At 38.0% G+C, this 20,960-nt stretch overlaps 1 pseudogene; it reads left to right on the top strand.

The window, feature by feature from the left end:
• The first annotated feature begins 807 nt into the window (after positions 1-807).
• On the top strand, positions 808-20,273 carry LOC116275462 (annotated as a pseudogene).
• Positions 20,274-20,960: the final 687 nt, after the last annotated feature.

The following is a 20,960-nucleotide window of genomic DNA, read 5'->3' as shown; positions in this document are numbered from 1 at the left end:
TACCCTCCTACTCCACTGAAACTTCTCTCTCTCTCCCTCTGTCTCTTTCTTTTTAGACACAGGGTCTCATTCTATTGCCCAGGCTGGAGTGCAGTGGTACAATCATGGCTCAATGTAGCTTCAAACTCCTGGGCTCAAGCTATCCTACCACCTCAACCTCCCAAGCAGCTAGGACTACAGATGTGCACCACTAGGCCCAGCTAAATTTAAAAATGTTTTTGAGAGATGGGGTCTCTCTATGTTGCTCAGGCTGGTCTTGAACACCTGGCCTCAAGTGATCCTCTCACCTAGGCCTCCAAAAGTATTGAAATTATAGGCATGAGCCACCACACTGAGCCCACTGAAACTTCTCTAGCAAGGATCACAAATGGACACAACCTTGGTACATCTAATGGATGTCCTTATCTCATTGAACTTCTTATGTTCCTCCACATTTCTCTGCATTTATCACTTCTGCCTTCACTCATGTTGTCTCTGCTGTCTGGAATGTTACACGATCCATACACATGCACATACATGCACACGTGCGAGCATACACACGCAGACGCGCGAATGTGCGCACACGCGTGCATGCACGCACACACACACACCCCTCCCTTCCTGGCCTCTTACCTAGCTGATTCCTAGTCATTCATCCTTAGGTTTTTGTGCCTGTGTCACTTCCGCAGCAGGTCAGGTATTCCTTCCTTGTGCTGCCTGCTCATAGCACACAGGGTATGATGCTACTATTACATTTATCATGTAGCCTGGGAATTATATGTTTGCATTTCTCTCTGTGACTACACTGAGAAATTTGGTGGGGGGAAGGAATATTTCTTTCTGTATACTTTTGTATCCCTTATACCTCTCATAGTCCCTGATTGGTAATCAACATACTGGTGTTCTCATTGTTAATAAGAATAGTGAAAACTTAGGGCAACAGACTGAAGGTCTTTGTGACAAGTAATTTTTGTTTAAATGGGATGGATGACAGTGACAGAGCTCTAAATTTCTACTAACCAGCTGAGACACGATGGCAAAGAAGCAGATTGCTGTGATTGGAGCTGTAATTAGCGAACTGGGTGCCATTAAGTGCTGCTTAGATGAAGATCTGGAGCCCACCTGCTTTGAAAGATATGATGATATTGGAGGTCTCTGGAAATTTCAAGTAAGTTTAGATTTCATTTGGTTTTAATCATGTAACTTTAAAAAAAATAGTTAGAACAATTTGATGCTGGTTTTCTCAGAGGAAACATATAGCACATCACATTTTAGGAATTATGTAATGACTCTAATATTCTTGCTTATATGACGGATTAACTGAGGAATTGTATGAATATATGTCAATTTCAGATTAAGCCATGAAATTTATCAGATTCTCTTCAGGGTAGCTGAGATTCCATGTGGTCATCAAAAATATTAGAAAGATATAGTGGTTGAGGATTCTTTCAACTGATCAGATGATATTGTGCCCAAAGTTAGAGATGTCACACCATTTTTTCCCCTGACTTAGCATGGGTATACAGTAGGGTAGGATGGTCTATTGCTGGGCTTCTCCCACGTAATCTCATATTCTCTTCTGTGGTCACACCTGCTGACTGGCCATTGCATGGTTTCTTCTCTTGTCAATCAGAGGGCAATGACTTTTTATTTCTCTCAGTTCTTGGTAGCAGGAGATTTATTGCCATGAGGAATTCAAACTTGGTGCCAAACGTTGAATAGGCTTAAGTTCCTGGGTGGTCTCATCTTCTTTTGGTGCTTCATTCTGCCATCCTTGGAAGTGCCCTTGAAGTCCAACACTTCTGATCAGTATTTTCCAGTTCTGATAATCCCAGAGAGCCACTCTGCTCACCAGTCATGGCTCGCTTTCTCATGGGTGTGCGTGAATGAGCAGATTTCCTTCTCTTGCTCCTGGCTCTTGTGCCCACCCAGACCATGTTTCAAGAGCCAGAACCCTCTCCATCCAGAATATGGAGAGTGGGCTTGAGGCAAAGTTATCAACATTGCTGCCCCACAGGGACTTTCCTCAGGTGCCACTGGAGCAAATCAGTGCCCAATCAGCATTCAGATAGACCCACCAACCTGCTGTTAGGGTCATTCAAATATCCTTCCATAACCTGTGGATTTTCCTGTGTACAGTTTTAATTGACCTTCAGTTCTAAATGTCCTATAATACCCATTTTGTTTCTTCTTTAAGAGTACATTCATTCAACAAATATTTTTTGGGCCCTACTCTGTGTCAGGAACTTTTCTAGGAGCCAGGAAATATATTAGTAAACATGACTACAAAAATCCTTGCCCTTAAAAAGTTTACATTCTAATGGGAAAGGATAATTAAATTAAAAAGTAGTATGGTTAATGCTGGTAAGGATAATAGAGAAAAATAAACCAGGAAATGAGAGTTTGAAGAATATAAATTAAATATGTGCTCATGAAAAGCCTCAAAATGATTTTTGACAAGGAATTGAAATGTAAGAAAGAAAGCTGAGAAGAGATCTAGGTGAAGGGATGGAGAGGAATCTTTAAGTGCAGAGCTGTGAGGTGGGAGCATGCCTTGCATGTTAGGGAAGAATCAGGGAGCCGATGGGGCTAGACTGTAGTGGCCCAGAGGAAGAAGTCTAGGAGGTGGTCAGAGGGGAATGGGAGCCCAGATATTAGCATTTAGACGCCATGATAAGGACTTTGACTTCCATATAGATTAAAACCATGAGATGGTTTTAAACGAAGGAGTAATGTTCTATGGCTTGTGTATTAACTATAAAAGACAACCCTGATTGCTCTATTGAGAATAGAACAAAGAAATACCAAGAAATTTGTCCAGTTTGAAAGCTGCTCAATAATGTTCCAGTGGGAGATCACAGCAAACTGCACCAGGTTTCTAGATACACAGATTTTTAAAAAATATGTTATAATTTCTTTTTTTTTTAAATTTATTTATTGTTATTATACTTTAAGTTGTAGGGTACATGTGCATAACGTGCAGGTTTGTTACATATGTATACTTATTGCCATGTTGGTCTGCTGCACCCATCAACTCGTCATTTTACATCAGGTATAACTCCCAGGCAATCCCTCCCCCCTCCCCTCCCCATGATAGGTGTGTGATGTTCCCCTTTCCTGAGTCAAGTGATCTCATTGTTCAGTTCCACCTATGGTGAGAACATACAGTGTTTGTTTCTGTTGTGATAGTTTGCTAGGAATGATGGTTTCCAGCTGCATCCATGTCCCTACAAAGGATGCAAACTCATCCTTTTATGGCTGCGTAGTATTCATGGGTGACCCATATGTGCCACATTTTCTTAATCCAATCTGTCACTGATGGACATTTGGGTTGATTCAAGTCTTTGCTATTGTGAATAGTGCTGCAATAAACATACGTGTGCATGTGTCTTTATAGCAGCATAATTTATAATCCTTTGGGTATATCCCCAGTAATGGGATGGCTGGGTCATATAATTTATCTAGTTCTAGATCCTTGAGGAATGTATACTGTTTTCCGCAATGGTTGAACTAGTTTACAATCCACCAACAGTGTAAAAGTGTTCCTATTTCTCCACATCCCCTCCAGCACCTGTTGTTTCCTGACTTTTTAATGATGCATCCATTCTAACTGGTGTGAGATATGGTATCTCATTGTGGTTTTGATTTGCATTTCTCTGATGGCCAGTGATGATGAGCATTTTTTCATATGTCTGTTGGCTGTATGAATCTTCTTTTTGAGAATGTCTGTTCCTTATCCTTTGCCCACTTTTGATGGGGTTGTTTTTGTTTTTCTTGTCAATTTGTTGAGTTCTTTGTAGGTTCTGGATATTAGCCCTTTGTCAGATGAGTAGATTGCAAAAATTTTTCTCCCATTCTGTGGGTTTGCCTGTTCCTCTGATGGTAGTTTCTTTTTGCTGTGCAGAAACTCTTTGGATTAATTAGATCCCATTTGTCAATTTTAAGCTTTGCTGCCGTTGCTTTTGGTGTTTTAGACATGAAGTCTTTGCCCATGCCTATGTCCTGAATGGTACTACCTAGGTTTCCTCTAGAGTTTTTATGGTATTAGGTCTAACATTTAAGTCTCTAATCCATCTTGAATTAATTTACCATTATGGGGAGGTAAGGAAAGGATCAGTTTCAGCTATCTACTTACTTATGACTGTAATTTTCAGCACCATTTATTAAATGAGGAATCCCTTTCCCCATTTCTTGTTTCTCTCAGGTTTTGTCAAGATCAGATGGCTGTAGATGTGTGGTGTGTTGCAGGGCTCCTGTTCTGTTCCATTGGTCTATATCTCTGTTTTGGTACCCAGTACCATGCTGTTTTGGTTACTGTGGCAACGTAGTATAGTTTGAAGTCAGGTAGCGTGATGCCTCCAGCTTTGTTCTTTTGACTAGGATTGTCTTGGAATCTGGCGGGCTCTTTGTTGGTTCCATATGAACTTTAAAGCGGTTTTTCCAATTCTGTGAAGAAACTCATTGAAAAGTAGCTTGATGGGGATGGCATTGAATCTATAAATTACCTTGGGCAGTGGCCATTTTCGATATTGATTCTTCCTATCCATGAAGCATGAATATGTTCTTCCATTTGTTTGTGTCCTCTTTTATTTCACTGAGCAGTGGTTTGTGATTCTCCTTGAAGGGAGTCCTTTACATCCTTGTAAAGTTAGTTCCTAGGTATTTTATTCTCTTTGAAGCAATTGTGAATGGAAGTTCATTCATGATTTGGCTCTGTGTTTGTCTGTTATTGGTGTATAAGAGTGCTTGTGATTTTGCACATTAATTTTGTATCCTGAGACTTTGCTGAAGTTGCTTATCAGCTTAAAAAGGAGATTTTGGGCTGAAGGACAATGGGGTTTCTAAATATACAATCATGTCATCTGCAAACAGGGACAATTTGACTTCTTCTTTTCTAACTGAATACCCTGATTTTCTTTCTCTTGCCCTAGTACCTAGCCAGAACTTCAACACTATGTTGAATAAGTGTGAGAGAGGGCATCCTGTCTTGTGCCAGTTTCCAAAGGGAATTTTTTCCAGTTTTGCCCATTCAGTATGATAATCGAAACATTGGGTTTTGTCATAAATAGCTCTTATTATTTTGAGATGCGTTCCATCAATACCGAATTTATTGGTGCACAGCATGAAGGGCTGTTGAATTTGTCAAAGCCTTTTTCTGCATCTATTGAGAGATCATGTGGTTCTTGTCTTTGGTTCTGTTTGCCAATAACGGATTATGTTTATTGATTTGCGAATGTTGAACCAGCCTTGCATCCCAGGGATGAAGCCCACTTGATCATGGTGGATAAAAGCTTTTTGATGTGTTGTTGAATCCGGTTTGCCCGTGTTTTATTTGCGGATTTTTGCATCGATGTTATCAGGGATATTGGTCTAAAATTCTCTTTTTTGTTAATGTCTCCCGCCAGGCTTTGGTATCAGGATGATGTTGGCCTCATAAAAGTGAGTTAGGAGGATTCCCTCTTTTTCTATTGATTGGAATAGTTTCCAGAAGGAATGGTGCCCATGCTCAACATACCTCTGGTAGAGGTCAGCTGTGAATCCATCTGGTCCTGGACTTTTTTGGTTGGTAGGCTATTAATTTATTGCCTCAATTTCAGAGCCTACTATTGGTCTGTTATTCAGAGGTTCAACTTCTTCCTGGTTTAGTCTTGGAAAGTGTAAGTGTCCAGGGGATTATCCATTTCTTCTAGGTTTTTCCAGTTTATTTCTTAGAGGTATTTATAGTATTCTCTGATGGTAGTTTGTATTTCTGGTGGGAATTACGTTGGTGATATCCCTTTATCATTTTAATTCGTCGATTTGATTCTTCTCTCTTTTCTTCTTTATTAGTCTTGCTAGTGGTCCATGTCAATTTTGTTGATCTTTCAAAAACCAACTCCTGGATTCATTGATGATTTTTGGAGGGTTTTTTGTCTATCTCCTTTCAGTTCTGCTCTCTGATCTTAGTTATTTCTTGCCTTCTGCTAGCTTTGGAATGTGTTTGCTCTTGCTTCTCTAGTTCTTTTAATTCTGCGATGTTAGAGTGTCAATTTTAGATCTTTCCTGCTTTCTCTTGTGGGCATTTAGTGCATAATTTCCCTCTACACACTGCTTTAAATGTGTCCCAGAGATTCTGGTATGTTGTATCTTGTTCTCATTGGTTTCAAGAACATCTTTATTTCTGCCTTCATTTCGTTATGTACCCAGTAGTCATTCAGGAGCAGGTTGTTCAGTTTCCATGTAGTTGGCGGTTTTGATTGAGTTTTTTAGTCCTGAGTTCTAGTTTGATTGCACTGTGGTCTGAGAGACAGTTTGTTATAATTTCTGTTCTTGCTTGTACATTTGCTGAGGAGTGCTTTGCTGATTATATGGTCAATTTTGGAGTAGAATGCGATGTGGTGCTGAGAAGAATGTATATTCTGTTGATTTGGGGTTGAGAGTTCTATAGATGTCTATTAGGTCTGCTTGCTGCAGAGATGAGTTCAATTCCTGGACATCCTTGTTAACTTTCTGTCTCGTTGATCTGTCTAATGTTGACAGTGGAGTGTTGAAGTCTCCCATTGACCTTGTATGGGAGTCTAAGTCTCTTTATGAAGTCTCTAGGACTTGCTTTATGAATCTAGGTGCTCTACTGTATTGGAGTTGCATATATTTAGGATAGTTAGCTCTTCCTGTTGAATTGATCCTTGACCGTTATGTAGCCTTCTTTGTCTCTTTTTGATCTTTGATGGTTTAAAGTCTGTTTTATCAGAGACTAAGTTGCAACCTGCTTTTGTTCTCCATTTGCTTGGTAAATCTTCTCCATCCCTTTATTTTGGCCTATGTATGTCTCTAGGTGTGAGATGGGTCTCCCTGAATACAACAGACTGATGGGTCTTGACTCTTTATCCAGTTTGCCAGTCTGTGTCTTTTTCATTGGAGCATTTAGTCCATTTTACATTTAAGGTTAATAATATTGTTGTGTGTGAACAGTCCTGCCATTATGATATTAACTGGTTATTTTTAACTTTCGTTAGTTGATGCAGTTTTCTTCCTAGCCTCGATGGTCTTTACATTTTGGCATGTTTTGCAATGGCACAATTTGCAGTTGTTCCTTTCCATGTTGAGTGCTTCCCTTCAGGGTCTCTTAAAGGCAGCAGGCCTAGTGGTGACAAAATCTCCTAGCATTTGCTTATCTGTAAAGGATTTTATTTCTCCTTCACTTATGAAACTTAGTTTGGCTGGATGTAAGGAAATTCTGGGTTTAAAATTCTTTTCTTTAAGAATGTTGAATGTGGCCCCACTCTCTTCTGGCGGAGTTTCTGCCGAGAGAGATCTGCTGTGAGTCTGATGGGACTTCCCTTTGTGGAGTAGCCGACCTTTCTCTGGCTGCCCTTAAGATTTTTCCTTCATTTCAACTTTGGTGAATCTGGCAGAATTATGTGTGTCTTGGAGTTGCTCTTCTCGGTATCTTTGTGTGGCGTTCTCTGTATTTCCTGGATTTGAATGTTGGCCTGCCCTACTAGGTTGGGGAAGTTCTCCTGGATGATATCCTGAAGAGTGTTTTCCAACTTGGTTCCATTTCCCCCTCACTTTCCAGGCACCCCAATCAGACGTAGATTTGGTCTTTTACATAATCCCATACTTCTTTGCAGGCTTTGTTCATTTCTTTCTTCTTTTTCTTTTGGTTTCTCTTCTACATCATTTCATTCATTTGATCCTCAATCAGCTGATACTCTTTCTTCCAGTTGATGGGTGGGTTGCTGGAAGCCATTTTGTCCGCGTATTTCGTGTCATGGTTTTCATCTCTTTCATTTTCGTTTATGACCTTCTCTGCATTAATTACTCTAGCCGTCAATTCTTCCACTTTTTTCAAGATTTTTAGTTTCTTTTGCGTAGATGCGTAATTTACTCCTTTAGCTCTGAAATTTGATGGACTGAAGCCTTCTTCTCTCATCGTCAAAGTCATTCCTCCGTCCAGCTTTTGATCCGTTGCTGGCGATGAGCTGCGCTCAGCGCTGCGGGGGAGATGTCTTATTTTTGAATTTCCAGCTTTTCTGCCCTGCTTTTCCCCATCTTTGTGGTTTTATCTGCCTCTGGTCTTTGATGATGGTGATGTACTGATGGGGTTTTGGTGTAGGTGTGTCCTTCCTGTTTGATAGTTTTCTTCTAACAGTCAGGACCCTCAGCTGTATAGGTCTGTTGGAATTGCTTGAGGGTCCACTCCAGACCCTGTTTGCCTGGGTATCAGCAGCAGAGGCTGCAGAAGATGGGAATATTTCTGAACAGCGAGAGTGTACCTGTCTGATTCTTGCTTTGAAGCTTCCTCGCGGGGTGTACTCCCACCCTGTGAGGTGTGGGGTCCTCGGAGCTGCCCCTAGTGGGATGTCTCCCAGTTAGGCTACTCAGGGGTCAGGGACCCACTTGAGCAGACAGTCTGTCCCTTCTCAGATCTCAACTCCGTTGGGAGATCCACTGCTCTCTTCAAAGCTGTCAGAGTGGTTAGCGTCACGGGGAACTTCTGCTGCTTTTGTTGTTGTTGTTGTTGTTGTGTGTTGTTGTTGTGTGGCGTGCCCTGTCCCCAGAGGTGGAGTCTGCAAGAGACAGGCAGGTTTCCTTGAGGAGCTGCTGTGAGCTCCCGCAGTTGGAGCTTCCCAGCAGCTTTGTTCCTGGCCTCTCAGCAGCAATGGCGAGCCCTCCCCAGCCTGGCTGCTGCCTTTGCGGTAGATCACAGACTGCTGTGCTGCTTAATGAGGGGAAGCTCTCGTGGAAGTGGGACCCTCCCGGCCAGGTGTGGGATATGATCTTTCCCTGGTGTGCCTGTTGTTTGCTTAAAGCACTTAATATTGGGGTGGGAGTTACCCGATTTTCCAGGTGTTGTGTGTCTCAGTTCCCCTGGCTGGGAAAAGTTCCCTTCCCCCTTCTGCGCTTCCAGGTGGCCGATGCCTAAGCCCTGCTTCCTTCTGCAAGCTGTGAGTGGGCTGCAGCAGCTGACCAGCACCGATCGTCCGGCACTCCCCAGTGAGATGAACCCAGTACCTCAGTTGAAAATGCAGAAATCACCGGTCTTCTGTGTCGCTGGCGCTGGGAGTTGGAGACTGGAGCTGTTCCTATTCGGCCATCTTGCTCCTGTCAGTTTATTTTTTATTTACCATTAATGTGTAGTATTCCAGTATATGAAAATACTGCAATTTATTCACTTAGTCTCCTGTTGATCAAATTTTGTGTCTGGTTTCTTTCACCCATCATTTGTGTATGTCAAATGCATTCATTATATGAGAATAGCTTTAATTCATCTAAAAATTTTAATTGTTGCACAGTATTCCATTGTTTGAATACACCACAATGTATTTAGTCTTTCTTTTTTTGTAGAAATTTGGGTTGTTTTTACTATTTGGCAATTGTGAAAATTCTTGCACATGCCTTTTGGTGGATATAAATTTATTTCTTTTGGGAACATTCCTAGCAGTAAAATACTGGTTCAAAGTTTAAGCATCAGTAGATATTGCCAAGCAGTGTTCTAAAATGAATGTATCAATTCACATTTCCACCAATAATGTATGAGAGTTCCACTTGCTCTACATACTTCCAAATGCTTAGGATTATTAGTCTTTTTATTTTGACCATTCTGGTGGATATGGAGTGGTATTGATTGTAGTTTTGCTTTGTGTTTCCCTCATGGGTACAGATGCTGAACATCTTGTAATATGCTTATTGGCATAGATATTCTCATTTGTTAAAAATTTGTTCAAGTCTTCTGTCCATTGTCAATTTAGGTCGTCTATCTTTTTTCTTTAGTAAGAATTATTTTTTTTTGTATTTTGTATACGAGTCTTTTATTACATACATTTGTTGTGAGTATATTCTGGTATGTGGTATGTGTTTTTACTATCATAAAGATAGTATACCTTTCGACAGAGGCTCATGATTTTAATGAAGCCCACTTTATCAAGTTTTTTAATGGTTTGTAATTCTTTGTGTCATAGATAAGAAACTTTTATTTATCCCAAAGTCCTGAAGATGGTTCCTTGTATTTTCTTCAGAACCTTTATTGCTGTACCTTTAATGTTTAGATTTATGATCCATTTTGATTTACATTTTGTGTATGGTGAGATATAAGGATCCTGTTCATTTTTCTCATATACAGATATTCAGTGGATATAGCACCATTTATTGAAAAGACCATTATTTCCCCCATTGAGTTACAATAGTGCCTTTTATTTATTCATTCATTTTTGGAAATTTGGTGACTATTTATGTGGAGTTTTTTCTTAGTGTGTATCACTGGTCCATATTTCTATCCATGCATCATTGCTGTATCTTTATAGTAAAGTTTGGCATTTTTGTTTTTCTTCCTAAGTATTTTCTTTAATTTTCAAGGATGTCTACATTTTAATATAAGTTTTAGAATTAGCTGTCAATTTTCACAAAAATATCTGCCAGAATATTATTTGGGATTCATTGGCTTTATGGCTGTAGTTGGAAAGGATTAAATTTTTAATAATACTGAGTCATCTCATTTATGTAATAGTATGTCTATTTATTTATTACTTTTTCACTTCTCTCAGCAATCATGTAGAAGCCTTGCATATCTTTTCTTAGATTATTCTTAAGTATTTGATGTTTTTTATGCTATTGTAAATAATAGCTGTTGTGAAAGTTTCACTTTTCAATTTGTTGCTAGTAGATAAAACCATTAATTTTTATGTGAGCTTTGTATCCAGCAACACTGCTAAATTTTGTAATGCTTTGAATGTAGATTATTTTGGATTTGCTATGTACATAATCATGACTTCTATGCTTAATAACAGTTTTACTTCTCACTTTCCAATATTTATGACTTTTGTTTCTTTTTGTTCCTTATTGCATTAGCTGGGTCCTTAAGAATAATGTTGCATAAAAGTGCTAATAGAAGATATCTTTTTATTCTTCCCAACCTCACCTAAAAGAAAAACTGCTCGATATTTTACCAGTAAGCACGATGTTAGCTAAGATTTTTTGTAGATTAAGAAAATTTCCATCTATAAATAGTTTGTGGAGAGTTTTTTAAAGTCACAAACATACGTTAACATTTATAAAATGATTTTTCTGCATCACCTGAGATCAACATCTCAATAATTAGCATTGCTATGTTAGTGCAACACATTTTATAGATTAATACTCAGATGATAAAATAAATTTTTGTTTTCAGAAAAACCTACTTGGTCATTTGAAAATATTTTTGGTCATTGCCAGATTAGATTCACAATTTTTTTCTGATATTTTTAACTTGCTAAAATATAATTTTCATCAATGTTTGTGAGACCTTATATTATAATTTTCCCCTCTTATAATGTCTATCTCAGGTTTGATATCAAGGTTATTCTAACTCAAGATTATGAAATGAGTTCAGAAGTGTTTCTGTTTCTTCTATTTTCTTAAATAATTTCTGTGCAATTGGTATTATTTTATTTTCTTTAAATGTTCAGAAGAATTCAACAGTGAAACCATCTGAGCCAGTTTTCTTTGTAAGAAGCTTTTTAATGACAAATTCAACAGATATAAGGATTTCAATTTTTCTTTTTCTTTTCATGTCAGATTGGCAAATATTGTTTTTCAAGGAATTTGTCCTTTTTTCTAAGTCAACAGTTTGAGGGGTATTATTCATAATAACCTCTTTAAATATTTTTTACTATGTTTAGATTCTATAGTGTTATTTTATTTTTATTCCTAATATTGACAATTATGTTTTCTCTTTTTGGGGATAATCTTGCTAGGGATTTATTAATTTTCTTAATCCTCTAAAATAACAAACATTATCATGCTGTGTACTGTTCATTTAATTTATATTTCAATGGTTTCAGCTTATATTTTTATTATTTTCTTTTTTCTTCATTTTTGTGTTTATTTTATTGTTCATCTAGGTTGTTTTTTAAAAAAAATATTTTAGATTCAGCAGTACATGTGCATGTTTGTTATAGAGGTAAATTGCATGTCACAGGGATTTGGTAGACAGATTATTTCTTTTACTCATGGCAGAGGGTGAAGCAGGAGCAAGCCTCCCACATGGTGGGAGCAGGAGCAAGAGAGAGAAGGAGGTTCCACACACTTTTAAACAGCCAGATCTCCTTAGAACTTACTCACTATTGCAAGGACAGCACCAGGGAGATGGTGCTCAATCATTCATAAGAAATCTACCCTTATGGTCCTGGACTCCACTTCCAATACTGGGGATTGCAATTCAACATGAGATTTGTGTGGGGACAGATATACAAACTATAGTAGATTTTTCTCCATCCCTTTACTTTGAGCCTATGGGTGTCATTGCTTATGAAATGGATGAAGACAGCATACAGTTGGGTCTTGCTTCTTTATCCAAGATGCATGCCACTCTGTGCCTTTTAATTGGAGCATTTAATCCACTTACGTTCAAGGTTAACATTGATATGTACAGATTTGGTCCTGTTGTCAATGAGCTATTAGATGATTATTATGCAGACTTGATTGTATTGTTGCTTTATAGTATCAATGGTCTATGTACTTAAGTGTGTTTTGTGGTAACCATTAACAGTATCTCCTTTCCATAATTAACACTCCCTAAAGGATCTCTTGTAAGAGAAGTCTGGTGGTAACAAAATCCCCTGGCATTTACTTCTCTGAAAAAGATCTCATTTCTCATTCACTTATGAAGCTTAATTTGGCTAGATATGAAATTCTTGGTTGGAATTTGTTTTCTTTTCTTTAAGAACGCTGAATATAAGGCCAGGCACGGTGGCTCACTCCTGTAATCCCAGCACTTTGGGAGGCTGAGGCAGGTGGATCACCTGAGGTCAGGAGTTTGAGACAAGCCAGGCCAACATGGTGAAGCCCCATCTCTACTAAAAATGTAAAACTTAGCTGGGCATGATTGCACATACTTGTAATCCCAGCTACTCATAAGGCTAAGGCAGGAGAATCACTTGAACCTGGGAGGTGGAAATTGCACTCCAGCCTGGGCAACAGAGCAAGGTTCTGTCTCAAAAAAAAAAGAAAAAAAGAATGCTGTATGCAGGCCTCCAATCTCTTCTGGATTGTAGGGTTTCTGCTGAAGTGTCCACTGTTAGCTTGATAAGGTTTCCTTTGCAGGTGACCTATCCCTTCTCTCTAGCTGCCTTTAACATTTTTTCTTTCATTTCATCCTTTGAGAATCTAATGACTATGTGTCTTTGGGATGGTGGTCTTGTATAGTATCTTACAGGGACTCTCTGCATTTCCTGAATTTGAATGTTAGCCTCTCTAGCAAGGTTGGAGAAATTTTCATGAAGGATATCCTCAAATGCTTTCTAAGTTGCTTGTTTTCTCTCCCTGTCTTTCAGGGATTCCAGTGAGTCATAGATTTGGTCTGTTTACATAATCCCATATTTCTAGAAGATTTTGTTCTTTTATTTTTGTTCTTTTTTCTTTATTTTTTTCTGACTGTGTTCATTGATCTTCAAGCTTCGAGATTCTTTCCTTAGCTTGGTCTATTATGCTGTTAATACTTGCAATTGTATTATGAAATTCTTGAAGTGAGTTTTCAGCTCTGTCCAAACAGTTTTGTTCTTTCTTAAAATGACCATTTTGTCTTTCAGCTCCTGTATCATTTTATTGTATTTCTTAGATTTCTTAGATTGGGTTTTGACTTTCTTCTGAATCTCAATGATTTTTGTTTCTTCCACATTCTGAATTCTAGGTCTGTCATTTTTACCTATTTTAGCTTGGTTAAGAACCATTGCTGGGAAACTAATGTGGTTCTTTGGAGGAAAGAAGGCACACTGCTTTTTGAGTTGCCAGAATTCTTGTGCTGGTCTTTTCTTATCTGTGTGGGTTGATATTGCTTCAGTCTTTGAAGCTGCTGTCCTTTGGGTGAGGTTTTTTGCTTTAATCTTCTTTGATGCCCTTGGGAATTTGATTGTGGGATAAGATGGGTTCAGTTGACTGGCTTCATTTATAAAAGATTTTAGGGGCCCAAAACTCAGCTCAGTATTCCAGACTGTGTCCTCTAACTGGGGGACTGGTACCAGCCCCAGCTTTGTTCTCTGATGTTAGGATCCTGCTGCACTGGAGGGGCCAAGGTGCTCCTGGTCCACTGGCCATAACACTCCAATGGGGGAGTGTGGGTCAAAGTACCTCTTCAAGGTGGGGCAGTGGGATCCATGCTCACTTGCATGTGCTAGCCAGCTGCAGCAGCGCATCAGCTGGGGAGGGTGCTGGCAGGGGAGCGGTTGCCGTCATCTGTGCTAGCACTACCTACTACCAGCAGCGGTCGCAGCAGTAGAGGCGTGGCACTCATAAAAACAGGATTGCCAGTGCCCATGAGCACATCCACCCTGCAGGGGTGACCTGGTGGGGTATCAGCGAGGAGGGGGATGGGAGGTGTGGCCTGGCATCATGGGGTGGGGTGTTAGCAGGGATGGGGTAGTGGGGTGCACTTGTGTGTTGGTGGGGGAAGGCTGGCTCTCTGCTGGAATTCTTCTATAGTTAAATGCAGGCAGCCCAAGAAGGAGCTATGATTAAAGCACTGGGAAGCACCCCAGCTGGGCATCCGTGGTTGCACTGCCAGCGGGTGTAGCCGGGCTGGGGCCCCAGGTGAGGCCAGCAGACAGGGGTACGCAGATCAGACTGTCTTCATCCCACGGGCAAGACCACCCTGCTTTGTCCAGGTCCAAAGTCACCCTAAAGCTAAAGTCTCCTAGAGGAACATAGTTGAGCTTTGGGAGATGGGTGCTCCAGCCATGCTCCACTATGCCTAACCCTCTGAGCTCCACATGTGCTTGAGTCCTGCCCCACCACCTCTGTATATGAGTTTCTTCATGAGTTTCTCCTAGAAAAACTTTGTATATTAGTTTCTCCTTTTGATTCTGTTAATTTTTACCTTACATATTTTGAAATTATGTTATTAGGTGCATTTGAATTTAAGATTTTAATATCTTCCTGTAGAATCGACATTTATATTATTATTATTTCTTTCTCTTTGTGTCTAATAGTTCCACGATATCTAATTTGTCTAATGTAGCCACTCCAGTTGCCTTTTGTCTCTTGTAAATAAAATAAAGAGGTTTTGTCTGGTATTTTATTTTTTGTTTTAATTGGAGTGCTTACATATAATAAAGCATGAATATATTGGGTTTTAATTTACTATCTGGTATGCTTTTGATTTGTTTTATATCCTTCTTGTTTCTTTACTCTTGATTTCCTTCTTTCTTTTGGTTTTACTCATTTTTTATTTTTTTGTACATTAATTATTTAGATATCCATTTTTGAATTATCCTTTTTAATTTTAATGCATATCTTTGTCTTATTGCTTTCTACCTGAAGAAGGCAAAGATCTTATAACAGTTTAGCCCCATTTTCTGACCCTTGTGTTATTATGTATTTTACTTGAATATTTTATAAACTCCACAAGATATTACTATTACTAATGTTTTAGTCAATATTTTTATGTTTATCCACATATTCATGATTCCTAGGGTTTTCATTTCTTCCGGTATTTGCATGGTTCCATCTTTGTTTATTCCCATTTGGCCTGAGGAACTTCCTTGCATGTGTCTCATAGTGTGGGATTGCTGGCAACAAATTCTCTCAGTTTTTGTTTGTCTGAATGCAGGTTTATTTCACTTTCATTTTTGATGGGTATTTTCACTGGTATTGAAGTTTATTTCAGCATTTTAAAGATAACATTCCAGTTTTCCTGACTTCTGTCATTTCTATTGAGCAATCAAACATAAGCCTATTGTTGACTCAGAGTAACTTCTTTCTCTAGTAGATATGGACAGAAGAGAGAAAATGTTCATGGAAAAGTAAAAGGCAATGTTCTTTATTATTCCCAATTACTTTTCTTCTCTAAAATATTTTATTTAGATTCTCTTGTTATTGTAAAGTTTATTTTATTAAGAGAATCTTTCTCCTGTAGAAAAATACTTCAGAGAAAATGCCTAGTATTTACAAGTAATCTGTGACCATCAATACTTCCAAGGAGATGATGTGCTTCAGTGACTTCCGTGTCCCTGATAATTTTCCCAAGTACATGCACAGCTCCAAACTCAGGACTGCTTCAGGATGCATGCCACACACTTTGGCCTCCTCAATTACATTGGTTTTAAGGTAAACTCTAAGTGAATCATTGCATAGTCAATGTGTGTGTGTGTGTGTGTGTGTCTGCGTGTGCATGTATGTGTGCAGACACACTCAATTGTACACACATGAGCTATATTTGGCATCTTCTGGTACGATCAGAGAAAGAGATCATCAGCGAGCTTCCACCCTAGAAAATCACCCCTTATAAAGAAGTAATGTTTTGAATATTTCACTTGAATATAAGGTTGAAGAATTTTGCCCAACAGAACCTATTCTAATAAGATTTTGGTGTGGCATTGTAAGGGTCCTTTCTGTCAGCCTTAAATTCAACTGTTGAAGGACTTAGAATAGTGGCAGTAGTAATTGAGCCATGTTATATTGTATGTATGTAGAATAAGAATGAAGGGAAGGTCACATAAGCAACACAAGGAAGACGTTTTTTTCAGATCCATGTAGTTCCCATAATCTACCACCATGACCCCCAACTCACACTTAAAAATCCATCTCTATAGTCATCGTAGAATATTAATTCCTATCTGAAACTCAAAAGCCAAGTGCAGGGAAACTGAATAAGTTTGTGCTAAAATATGAAAAATATAAGGAATATTAGTCTCTTGCATGTGGAAGTCATCCTGGAAGGATATTTCTCTTGCAGCTTCAGTCACTCCTCTGTTTCTTCACTGTTAAGTATTAACTATTTCTATTTCTATTTCTATGGAAAATTGGATTTTTAAATAAAATACCTGTAATATCTTGAAAATGCACACACGGCAAAGGCAGTCACTGTGGGAGTGGGAACTAAAGTGAGAGCAAATGCCTCTGATGAAGATAGAAGAGTCTCAGATAAGTTGTATTACTCAGACTCATGGGGTTTGGGGGAGGAGGGATTAAAACTGAGAACTGTGATAGTGTATCACCTATGTTTTGCCCTTGTTCTCAGACCAAAGTGCAAAGTGTGAGGAAGCACCCAGATTTTTCTGTCAATGGACAATGAGATGTTGTTGTGGAGACTGAAGAGAAGCAAGAGACTTTGGTCTTTGCTGGGGTCTTAGTCTGCAGTGTACACCACACAGATCCCTACTTACCACTTCAGTCCTTCCCAGGTATGTTACTAAGAATCTGTTTGGTAAAAGAGTACTTTCCAGATATCCCACAGAGCAAAATGATTGAGCACGAACTTTATTACTAGTCTCTGGTCACATTCAATAACAAACAACTAAATACCCAATATTTATGTTAACAGGACAATACTAGACGACAAAAATAGGCAAACACACATCTGTTTTTTACTTTCTATAGTTTTAAATAGCTTCTAATTAATGATAACAATTAGCCCTGGCCCACTTTCAACTGGTTTTAGTTTTGTGTCCATTCATCTGATCTCACTTCCTTTCAGAGAAAGTGGAATTACTAAAAATAAGGGGCAAATGGCAAGCAAAGCAAGCAAAAAGCTGGCAAATCCACAAACTTAAAAATTTTAGAGTATGGGACAAAATTTTAAATAACATTCATTTATCACTATTTTTCATTGCTTAATAAAAACACACTAGCAGCTTACTGTTTGGTAAATTCCTTTGAATTCCGTTTGGTAAAATGGTGCCCATCTCAAATGAGACTATTACTTGAAAACAAAACAAAACAAAAAAGCTTCCCTATCCCCTCTAACTAAAGCCTCTCCCTTTACTTCTGATCCTTTTCCCCTCCCTTTACATCAATTGCTATCAGAAGTCAATCAAGAAATACTCGATATCTCAGTGCCTTTCCATGATATCTAACAAGCCATCATAAGAAATTATTTGGTGGTTGAGGCAAACTGAAAATAGAAGAGTCCTAGATGAAAATCAAAGGACTTAAACTTGAATTTTGGTTGTCCAACTGACTAGCTGAGTCATGTATGACAAATACCTGACCTTTCTGTGTTTGCACACCAACACAAACATTTGTAAAATAAAAATACCTGATTTTCTAAATGTTAAAATGCAATATAGTCTGGAAATTATTATATAATTATAATGAAATATATAAATTATATTAATAACTGTAATATACGTATCAGCTTCTTTTTGACTTGCTTCCTGGCTGAGAGACACACCCTACAGAGACACTTTTGGGACATATATATATTTTAATAAGTGTCAGGGGACAGAGATACAAACATGCCTAGAGCAAGACAATGTATGAGAATGCCAGACACAGATTACGGCTGTTCTGAAGCTCTCAGCAGAGCCAGGGACCACATGAGGGCATTAGGCACTTGGAAGGAAGAGAAGATGTTAAGTTGATGAAGAAAGGCCCTATACTTCCTCAGAAAATAATGAAACAAAACAAAACAACAACCAGTTTCCAGCTTCATCATTTTGCCTAAGAATGCAGAGGACAATGTAATCATGAATAAATTAGATCATAGTGAAATTGTTGTGAAACTTTCAATTTGGAATAGGTCCAAGACAGATAGATCTACTATTTGCTAAATACTTTATATGGCCACTAGTCTATATTTAGCGTGTGTGGGTTGTAAGTCTGAGTTTACTCCCTGCTTTCCTAAGCTCTGTGAAATATAAAATTACATTTTTAGGACATAGGGTGATGTTCCATATAGCTAACCCAGACTCAAAGTCTTGCTCTTCCAGATGAACCAGAATATAACTTTCTATGTGTTGAGTTAGCAATGTGAAAAATACCCCTAATAATGAGAAATGTTCTTCCGTCACAGGCATTGAGAAGTTTGAAGGCTGTTATTTCCATAGTCGGGAATACAAAAGTCCTGAGGACTTTTCAGGGGAAAGAATCATAGTGATTGGCACTGGAAATTCTGGAGTGGATGTTGCGGTGGAGCTCAGTTGTGTAGCAAAACAGGTTTGTTTGTTTTGAACAACTTCACTAATGGAAACACAACTTTCACTAATGGAAATCTCTGCATTTATAGGTGCCATCCAGAATGTAGGTTTAGTCTGTGAAGGACCAGAGAAGAAAGTGAAATCTATGGACTCTGGCCTCAAGGTGTTTACATTCATGGGGAGCAGAGGATAAATGCAAAATAAATCCTTCATATTCACAGTGGAAAAATACATGTAAATAAATTACTATTAATTGAGCCAATTCAGTAAAATATTAGCATAGATTAAAGAAAATGTTAGATAATTAATCTGACTTTTTTACTACCACAGCAGTGCTTTGGTCCTGAAACAGACTTCAAATAGTAGTAAAGATATGAAATTGCAAATCTATCTGGAATCAGTAGATTTTGGTGGTAGAATTAAATAATAGAAAACAGAGAAGAGTTAATGATGATGATAAATATATAATTCTCTTTAACTAAAGTGTTATACTCTATCTATAATGATGAGGAAAGATAAAATATTAAATTTTGCTTTAGACATAGTTTATTTCATGCAAAACCAAGTTATCTAAGACTTTCATTTATGCTTGATTATTCAATATTATTTCTTCTCTTAAAAAATTAATAACACTCAGAGTTTATTAAAAAAATGAGATAACTTTCACATTCAGGATTATTGGCCACATTTAATAAAGCCTTAATTAATAAAGCACCCTACCTATGAGGATATTCAGATATCCTGATTTTCATTACTTATTTGTCTTTATTTGTTATCATTAATCATTAGTTTTTAGAAGAAATTACTAAGTGAATTACTAAAAGTTTAGTTTATTTTTAAAAATTTAATAAGCATTTAAAAAGGTAAATGTTTGGTCACTAGCGCCCATCTAATCTATCTTGTACTTTACAGATTTGACCATGAGGAACTGAGATTCAACATCCTCAAGACTGCAAAAGCACCTATAATCAAACAACTTAATATATTTCCTAATTTTATCAGCATGCAGACAAGTTTACAAATACATTATAGAAAGATTTGAAGAGTGATTCTGGTTACGTTCAGTTAAGCAGGATGCTAATCCTGAACGATCTGATGTATTAAAGTTTTTAATGTTTGTATCTTTGTTTTGATGCATACAATATAGTGGAAGTCTATAGTAGTTAATATGATGATAATTCGCTTCTAAATTTAAATCCTTATTTATATATGAAGCATAGCTATGTCCATGTCCAAGAAAGAATTTTAAAATAGTAAATCAGAAACTTGTAAACTAGTGAATACAATTTTCTATTTTTCATTCAGAAATTTGTTGTCATAGACACAGCCTTTAACTGGAAATCAGTAGACAGGTCTGGTCAAGCACAGCATAGCGACCACTGTGTAGTATTTTACTACCTAATCCTCAGTAGCCAACACTGTTAAATCTGCACAATGAGTAGCATATGAATAAAAATAATATCATGTAAAATGTTCTCTCTCTCTCTCTCTCCTTCACTGGTTTGCTCTATCTCTGCCTCCCTCAGGTATTCTTCAGTACTAGACGTGGATCATGGATTTTATACCACGTTTGGGATAATGGGTATCCCATGGATAATTCACTTTTCACTCGGTTCAATAGTTTTCTCCAGAAAATATTAACTACAACACAAATAAATAACCAGCTAGAGAAAATAATGAACTCAAGATTTAATCATGCATACTATGGCCTGCAGCCTCAGCACAGGTGATCACCAAGGGGTCTTACTTTATGCAATTATGTGTATGTGTAAAAGGGAAGTTACCTTAAAAACAGTTCAGCTTCTGGCAATTAACATTTATTTCGGTCAATTAATCTCATACACTCGCTAATATAAATCACTTATATTATGATGTACATAATATATATTATTGCACCTAAACCGGTCAGACAAGTGCCTGGAGAACAGCTTCAGGAATCTCCAAAGTGAGAATGGGAGAGTGGCAGATTTTGGAAAGAACTTGGTATGGACTTTGGTAAACGTCAAAGTCAGCCCTTCATGAAGAATGCCTGGCCCTAGCACTGCACAGATTAAGAAAAATATGAAGGAGTAGGTTGAGTCCTTCCTGAGGCCAGGAAAGGACTGAAAATGA

This window comes from Papio anubis, chromosome 1 (assembly GCF_008728515.1).
Source record: "Papio anubis isolate 15944 chromosome 1, Panubis1.0, whole genome shotgun sequence".
NCBI lineage: Eukaryota > Metazoa > Chordata > Mammalia > Primates > Cercopithecidae > Papio > Papio anubis.
The sequence above is the reverse complement of the archived record's forward strand: the minus strand, read 5'-3'. Positions and strand labels throughout refer to the sequence as shown.